Source organism: Myotis davidii, unplaced genomic scaffold (assembly GCF_000327345.1).
Source record: "Myotis davidii unplaced genomic scaffold, ASM32734v1 scaffold391, whole genome shotgun sequence".
NCBI lineage: Eukaryota > Metazoa > Chordata > Mammalia > Chiroptera > Vespertilionidae > Myotis > Myotis davidii.
Window position 1 is genome coordinate 598,323 of NW_006284336.1, and position 8,817 is coordinate 607,139.

Genomic DNA, 8,817 nt, shown 5'->3' on the forward strand with positions numbered 1-8,817 from the left:
ACCAGCGGCTCCCGGGCCCGTCCGAGCCCCCGGGCTGGTGCTAGGGCGTGGGATTCCGGGCTCCTGCTCCGAGGGAGGGGGCGAAGAGGGAGGGGAGGCTGGGTGAGTGCAAGTGGGAGGGAGGGACCCACCGCTGAGAGAGAGCTCGGAGCGCCCTGGGTCGGGCTTGGAAGACGGAATTTCAGCTTTAAGCGCAGGAAGAGATGAGTAGAGAAAGGGGGAGGGAGGCACAGGTAAGTGGCGCGACTTCTTTGCTGCCTGTCTTCTCGTCTACAAGTCTTCTGGGTGCCGGGGCAGACAGGTACGAGAGCCTTCTCAACACCTCCCAAGTGCCCTGCTTTATCTCCTTTACCTTGGGCCCTATCCTCGCAAAGGTGGGAATTATTAACTCCTTGATGAAGATGAAGAAACTGGGCTCAGATGGGCTCAAGAAGCACATATACTTTGGAAACTCGCAAATCCAGCCAACCGCAGGGCTGGAACCCAAAGTCTTGTCTGCAGCATGACTGAGGGGGGCCAGGGTGGTGAGCACACAGTGGCTGCACAGATGTCCTCAGGTTGTACCTGAAATATGATGACATATAATGTTATTAACCAGTGTTATCCCAATAAATTAGAACATCACACAGCCAGCTGGCAGGGGCCTCATCGCTTCTGGATTTTTCTCTCTTCTCCAAGTGACCATGCTTCCAACTCCTAACGTTGGAGCCCTGGCCCCAGACACCCCAATCTGCAGAAATCAGCCCTAACAAACAGAGCTGCCATCACCACGGATGGGCATCCCATCTGCAATGTGCCTGCTCATTTACTCAGTACATTATTTGATCCCTACTGTTTGCAGTGATGAGCAAAATATATTCGCAGATGCTGCCATGATGGAAAAGTTCTAGGCCAGAGCGAGAGGCAGAGACATGGCCAGGTCAACCGGACCTTGTAGGCTGGGGTGTGGCATATAGGAATCAGTTAGATTTAAGGGGAGACAGAGAGAGAGAATGTGTAGGAGGCAATAGATGGATCATGTGTGGATAATTCTGGAAGTGCTGAGCAGAGGAGAATGGCAAGGAAGCTGTGCTAGAATCATGGTGAGCAACGCTGGTGTCCTAGACCAGGGTAGTGGCAGTGGAGTGGGCATATCCCTGCTCCGGTCCTCAGGGCAGGGAGGTGTTTCAGATGAGGTCCAGGTCACAGTTTAGAACAAGTGACAGCCCAACAAGTGTACGTCTCTCTCCCTGGGTGCCGCAGTGGAGAGGTAGACCTGGGCGGCAGAGACAGAGAACGGGCACAGCTTCTGCCCAGGGCAAAGCTTTTTGGAAAGACCTCTCAGTGAGAAGATCTGGGTTCAACAAAAACACTTAGCTTTCCCTGCATCGTCTGCATAAGCACTGTGTCTTCCATTTTATAACCTATAAAATAGGAATACAAGTCATACCTCAAAAGAATAGTGCAAGGATTAGGTGAATATATCTTTCTGGGCTTTATAAACGGGCTTTTAAAGTCAGAAGAGAGGATACCCCGTAATTCAGTTGCTTTCTAGATCGTCGGGTCAAACTTCAATGTGCACAAAATTCACCTGTGCTGCTGGCTCACCAGGCAGATTCCTGAACCATGAGCCATGGAAATTCTGACCCGGTAGATGTGGTGCAGGCCCCAAATAAGCATTTGCAGCAAGCACCTGTGGGTGATCCCGATACCGTGACGTCAGGGCTTTATGCGATTTCAACAAATGACTGGACACGAAGGGAAATTGGACATGAAGGACACGCAGCAAAAACAGTGCGTGATGTCGTGTCACCAAGCAACAGACTAGATAAAAAAGGAGACTGGGGTGGACAGCACTGAATTACATGGCCCAGGAAACACTCAGAGACCCGCTCTTACCACACTCAGTGCTAGACTGTGCTGGTTTTTAGCCTCGGCACCACTGACATCTGGGGCAGGATTGGTCTCTGTGCTGGGGCTATCCTGTGCCATGTAGGGTCTTAACACCCCCACAATTGTGACAAAATGTTGTGACATGACCAGATGTCCCTGGGGAGCAAAATCACCCCTGGTGAGAACCCTGGGGAAACAACATGGATCCCAATCCTATTCTGGGATCTTTTTCTCCATCAGCCTGGAGCCTCAAAGCCTCTCATTCCGATGAACAAATACTTGTTATATTTGCTGAGTGCTCACCCTTTGAGGGTCTGGAGGCCTCCTCTTGAACCAAATAATGTAAGAACCCCATGCCCCACCCATTTTGCAGCTCTTCTCTCCAGTAAACCTTCGCACTTGGTAGGTCCCAGCCCTCCAAGGTTTGATATAGAAACCAAGACCTATTTCTCACATGTTAGTAGATCTAGAGATCAAAACCTGCAATTTCATTCATTTGAAGATGCTCAGGACCAATTCTTTCTGTGGAGCTGATACAAAAACATAGTCATAACTTCCAGAATGATTTCCAGCCTTCAGTGTTCTAGGAACTGGCCCTGCAATATGTATAAATTGTCTCTAGATGGTGACAGAGAGTCGTGAGCAAGTGGTCCAGTCTGGCAGTTATGAAGTGCACGTGGAAATACAAATCTTAGCTGATTTTAAAACTATAAATCTAAGACACCGTAATGAATATCACGGTAATCTGTCTCAGTCCATGCGGGCTGCTATAACAAAATACCATAGACTGGGTGGCAGATAAACAACAGAAATTTTTCATAGTTCTGGGGGGGAGTTGGGGGATGGGGAGCCCAAGATCAAGACTCCTGCAGAGAGCTGTCTGGTGAGAGCAGGTTTCCTCATTCATAGAAAGCCTTCTTTCCATGGTGTCCTCTGAGGTCTCTTTTATAAAGTTCCATTCATGAGGGCTCAGCCCCAAATACCATCACATTGGGGCTTATATTTCAACATATGGACTGGGGGGAGGGGCAAAAATATTCAGTCCATTGCATAAACCAATGAGGAAAAGGAAAAAAATTCCCTGTTGTTCTATATTCTGTCAAACATAGCCCAGAGCCTGGCACACAGAAGGCATTCAGTAAATATTTGTTGGGAGGAAGGGAGAGAGGGAAGGAGGAAGGAAGGAGGAAGGAAATGGGAAAATTTGAGGTGGAGAGGTCACACCATTCACTCTTATCTATGTAAAAAATGTCCCCCTTTCCCCTCTAAGATCAGTGGTACATTGGTTTTTCTTCTTTTCACACTGATATAAGTTTAACCATTTTTTCTAAATTAAATGCCTTAAGTCACGGACTTCCTCCTGGCCACAGCAAGAAGTAAATGGCAATCCCTGTTGCTTCTTCCCTTTTCCCTTGGTCTCTGCTCCACGAAGATGCAAGTGTCTCCTCCACGGAAAGTAAGAAACGTTCAGCCCCTCCCCCACCGCTGCTGACTTTCTGTCCTGTAATCGCTGACCTCAGTCTTCTCCTCTCTTTTCCATGCAGAGCAGAGGGACTGCCCTTCCTTGAGTATCTCAAAGCTGCAATGACGGTCTGTCGGGTTTTATGCAACACACTCCGGACAGTTTCCCGTAGAAAGTATTTTCACGTCCAAAGAGAAAGCTATCCAAAGCCACGCATGCAAACCTAGCACAGGATAAAGCAGAAACAGAAAACAAGGCTGCACTTATTTCAATACGGGAGCCAACAAGAAAAACAGAGATGGAAACGCACCAATACCCTCAAAGCCCCGAGAAGCAAGGGCTGCCTTCTGGCCAATGTCTCCGAAACAGGTGCAGCGAGCCACACGGTCCTCAAAGACAGCGGGGAGGCGGGAGGAGGTGGAGACAACAGAGCAGCAGGTCTGGACATTTTCTAACTTCCTTAGAGATAACCATCCGGGAAGATGAGCTGCTTGCTTCATCACACAAAACAGAGCGGAATCCAAGCAAGTGGCATGCAGCGGCTTTTAGTTTCCATTTGCCAGGGACACATATGGGGAGCAGGATCTCTCACTATTTCTCTGGAAATAGTGTCATCAAACACAATTTAGGAATTATCAACTATTTTCCCTCCTCGCATTTTATTCAGTCTTTCATTGCACTTTCTTTTTTTTTTTAAATATTTTTATTGATTTCAGAGATGAAGGGAGAGGGAGAGAGAGATTGAAACACCGATGATGAGAAACAATCATTGATCAGCTGCCTCCTGCATGCCCCACACTGGGGATCGAGCCCACAACCCGGGCATGTGCCCTGACAGGGAATCGAACCATGACCTCCTGGTTCATAGGTCGATGCTCAACCATTGAGCCATGCTGGCCGGGCTCACTGCGCTTTCTTACAATGGATTTCTTCCCTTTGCAACCTGTGCTTGTCTGACTTATCTATAGGACGAGGCGTTGCTCAGCGTCCTCTGTTGGTCACACTCTGGCTGTATACTGCTTCCCTGGTCTATGTTTAGTCCTTTCCCAAGTCCTACTATTGAAAGTAGTTTATGTGCCCAAGGCTAGCGGCAGTATTAGAACTAGACTACTTATTTCCACAAACGAACCCAAGGCCAAGTTCTGAGCTCTCAAGAGTGTTATATAGACCTTGCAAACGCTCTGGAAAATATCAGGCTGCCTGTGATAGGGAGATGCGCTTTGTCCCCATGACCTTTTCTCTCCTCATTCTCCCCCACCATGACCTCATCACACGCAGGCTGACACCTGCCCCAGTGGTTCCCCAATCGCATCTCACACCAGCCAGGCCTCCCCACACCTGGGACAGCCAGGACTGGGAACGACCGCTGCTAATCAAAACCACCTGGGGGATCGTTAGAACTGCGTTCTTGGGCATCCCTAGGAATAGCCCAATTAAGTGGGTCTGGGATGAGGCCCAGACATCTGTCTTTTAACTAACACCTGGGTGTTTCTGATGTAACTAAATATACTACAACCCAGTAATTGCGGTCCAGGGTACTTAGGCCTCTACTTGAATGCCAGAGCTACTTCCTAGTCCATGGGATCTAAAGCTTCTGGGAATGCCTTTGACTCCTTTCTTATTCATGGAGAAAGCAAAGGGATTGAATCCTTGCTACCGTGATGAACTGTAAGTATTTGTTACTTAGATTTTGGGGTAGCAGAGGGTAATTTGACTTCTAAATGTTTCTATCTCCCTTTTGTCTTCCTTTTTCTGATTTAATCCATGATAGAGACGTGCCCAAACACATAATAACACTTCCTTTTTTGGCAAGAATTATTGGTCAAGAGGTAGATCTTGGACTCAAGTGTGGCCTATTAGAATCATTCACTGGTGTTGATCTGCCAAAGTTGGGAGAATGAACCCATTTTTCAGCTGAGGTTGTCACAATATATGATTACAGCCTCAAGTGGTCAGCAGCCGTCTGCAAAAAGAAATACACCACAAGTATGAAAGAGGAGAAGCCACAGGCTTCTGTCTGAAGTTGGTCTGTATGGGGTTGCAATCGCTTTCACCAAAGCAATCCTGGTGTTTTTTTCTAGGTGACCTCAAACACAAAGCAGTACGCGATCATCTCTCACGCAGGGAAAACAATCCTTACCTCACACCTTTTTATTTTCATGAGATTGAATGAAGCAACCCAGCACCACCAGTGCTCAAGGAATGGCAGCCAATCTCCCCTTTTATGAACTTCCTCTGACTCTTCCTCTCAAGCCACTCCACTTCCGAGGCTGTGAACTCTTGTTTAGAGATGGATGCCACCTGCATGTTCTTTCACCCCAACTCTAGGCTGGACCCCAATATTTCACATGTGATTTCAGGGCTGCAGCTCACATACACAGCGCCCACATGAGCATTAGAAAATGGTGCTCTCTTCTGGACAGACCCATGAAAGTAGCCAGAACTCAGAAGCTTGTGCAAATTAGGACAAGAGTGTCCACTTTGGGCTAATGACACCTTTGGGGGACAGGACTTAGAACTCACGCCAGAAGGGGCACAGCCATGCACAGTGTCCAGCCTGGCTTGCAACCTCCTCTTGGGCTTTATCTTATTGGAGCGGGCAAATGACCAAGAGCCAAGATCTGCCCCAGCTACTGCAATGTACTGGGCGACTATGTCTAAATGACCAACTTCATCATTTCCCCCCTTTTCACTCAGCATCCTTCTCATGTGTTTGCACTATCTCAGGCCGCTCTTAGAAACCGTGGGGCTGTGCAGGGGGAGGTCCACATATTCTGTCCTTAGTCACTCACCCTTCACTTCTACCCCAGCTCCCTGAAACCATCCCCACCAAGGCCAGACTCCAAAAAAATATAATTTCCTAACCATGAAAGGACAATAAAGCTACTTAACAATAAATACAGAGGAATATAAAGAAATGGACACTGCTCCGTTCACTGAAAGAAAACCATTAAACATGTTGAAAGAGAGAGGAGAGCTCTCAGCAGTGTTTATCTTTAAACAGTTGTGGCCTTTGAAACTAGCCATCACCGCCTCCTCCAACCCTCTCGCCTTCTCCGCTTCCCTGTCTTTCCTTTGTCCCGTCTTTTCTCTTTCGTGTTTACTTTTTACTTATCAATTATTTTCCTGTCCTTTTTTTTTTTTATGTCCCTGAAATACTGGTGCTTCCCAGTCTGCCATCCTCGTCTGTTATCTTTGCTCATAAAAAGATCTCCATTCCTGAGCATTCAGATCCCATCTGATGGGTTGACGACTCCCAGATCTGCTGGGCCAGCCCAGGTCTGTCCCAAACTCCAGACACATATCTCCAACCGCTTATGGGACATTTTAAACTGGATGTGTCAAAGGTGCCTTAAACTCAAGAAGGCAGAAGCCAACCATAAACCACCGGCAGCTCTCCATCAGCCGCCTTCTGCGCCGAATCCAAAGCTGGGAAGTGTTGGTGCCTCCCCTGCTCGTGGGAGGTGAAGGGGAGCAGAGAGGGGCCATTTGGTCACCAAACCTACTTTAAAAATGCCCCAGACCAGCCCCTCTCCTCCTCATCTCATTGCCTTCATTCCTGCCTTGATTCAAGCTCTTGGCATTGGCCACCCTCTAGGATGGGAAAGGAAACCTCTCAACCAGGACAGACAAACCTCTCTGATCTTCCTGGCTGGCGCTCTGGTTCCCACAAGAACCTGCCAATCCCTCAGGTCCCCGTTAGATAAGCAAGGCAAGTACAATGGAGGCCACGGCCCCATCCAGCCGCTGGGCCTCCTGGGCTGCCTAGAGCCGAGGGTGCCATTGTCCTCTCTGTGTCCAACACCAGGAGCAGGCCTAGCACATCGGCATTTGGAAATGCATTGAATGGAAACTTCACGGCCAGAAGGAATGGATCCAAGCTGCTGAGACAGGCCCTTGGCATCACCTCTTCAGCCAGCCATCAATGGAACCTGGTTACCGCTGCCTCCTGTAAGGACCAAATTCAACCACCAAACAAGTGGCACACCTGCCGGGAACCAGCTCCAGCTGTTTGTATTTGTTTTATTCCTGCAAGCATTCCCACCTTGACCTCATTTCCATTCCCTCCCACGTCCTCTCAAACACAGTGGTCTCTTTCTCCTTCCCTTCCTGACTAAACCACACGCTTGCTTTTGTTGTTAAAATAAGTCTAAGTGCCGGAGGCTTGCCCTAACCATTTTAGCAGTGCAATTCCCCACCTCTGCCCATGTTCTCAACCTGGGTGCACAACGGTCAAGTTACACCCCCAGAGATTCTGTGTTGATGGGCCTGACTGCCACTGGGGATATTTTAAAAGCCCCCTGGCTGCAGGGGACTCTAATATGCATCCAGTTGGACCATACCATTGTCTAGACCAGGGGTCCTCAAACTTTTTAAAGTTGGAGGGCCGGACTATAGTTTAAAAAATAACTATGAACAAATTCCTATGCACACTGCACATATCTTATTTTGAAGTAAAAAAACAAAATGGGAACAAATACAATATTTGTATTTGCATGTGGCTCGCGGGCCGTAGTTTGAGGAACCCTGGTCTGGAGTCTCAGAGTGCAGTCCCCAGACCAGTGACATCCACGTATCCCCTGGGAGCTCGTAAGACATGCAGAGTCTCAGGCCCTGCCCGACCTCCTGAGTCAAGACCTGCATCAGACCAAGATCCAAAAAGTTAACGACGGACCATCACCTGGGGATCTTGGTCTGACAGACAGGACTTGGACACTAAATGGGTAAACTTAGATAGTCTCCTGCCCTCGGTTTACCCATCTACAACAAACATGTCAAATTCAAAGGCTAACACGGGCCAAATAAATGAGGCACGCTGCCTGCGGGCCCCGACTTTGACATGCTTGACCTAGAAGGTGGTGCTAATAACAGTACCATCTCCCTGGGGTGTAGGGGGGAGTAAAGAGATCATTAGGATCAGCAGGTTAAGGGCCAGACTGAGCACTAGATCAGTGGTGGCCTCACTGTCTCTCTCTCTTCATCCCTCAGCCCACTATGGCCAGGGCAGGCAGAGCAAGCATACTCTTTACTCCCAGGATGCTGACTGCATTATCCTGGGAAGCACGAACCATAGAAGCTTGTAGACGCCAACACTCATGTCCAAATTCAACATGATATTTTTATATATATATATTTTCAGAGAGGAAGGGAGAGGGAGAGAAAAATAGAAACATCAATGATAAGAGAGAATCATTGATCGGCTGCCTGCACGCCCCACACTGGGGATTGAGCCCAACACCCAGGCATGTGCCCTGACGGGGAATTGAACCAGTCACCCTTCGATGCGTACGACAACCCTCCAACCAATGAGCCACACTGGCCAGAGATGTATGATATTTTTAATGTATTGCTGGACCTTGTTTGTTAAGATTATATTAGACCTATGCTCTTCATTTGTGGTGTTTTCATCTGGTTTTGGAATTAGGGTAATGCTGGCCTCCTATAATAGCTTGGGCGTTTTCTCTCCTCTTGAATCTTTTAGA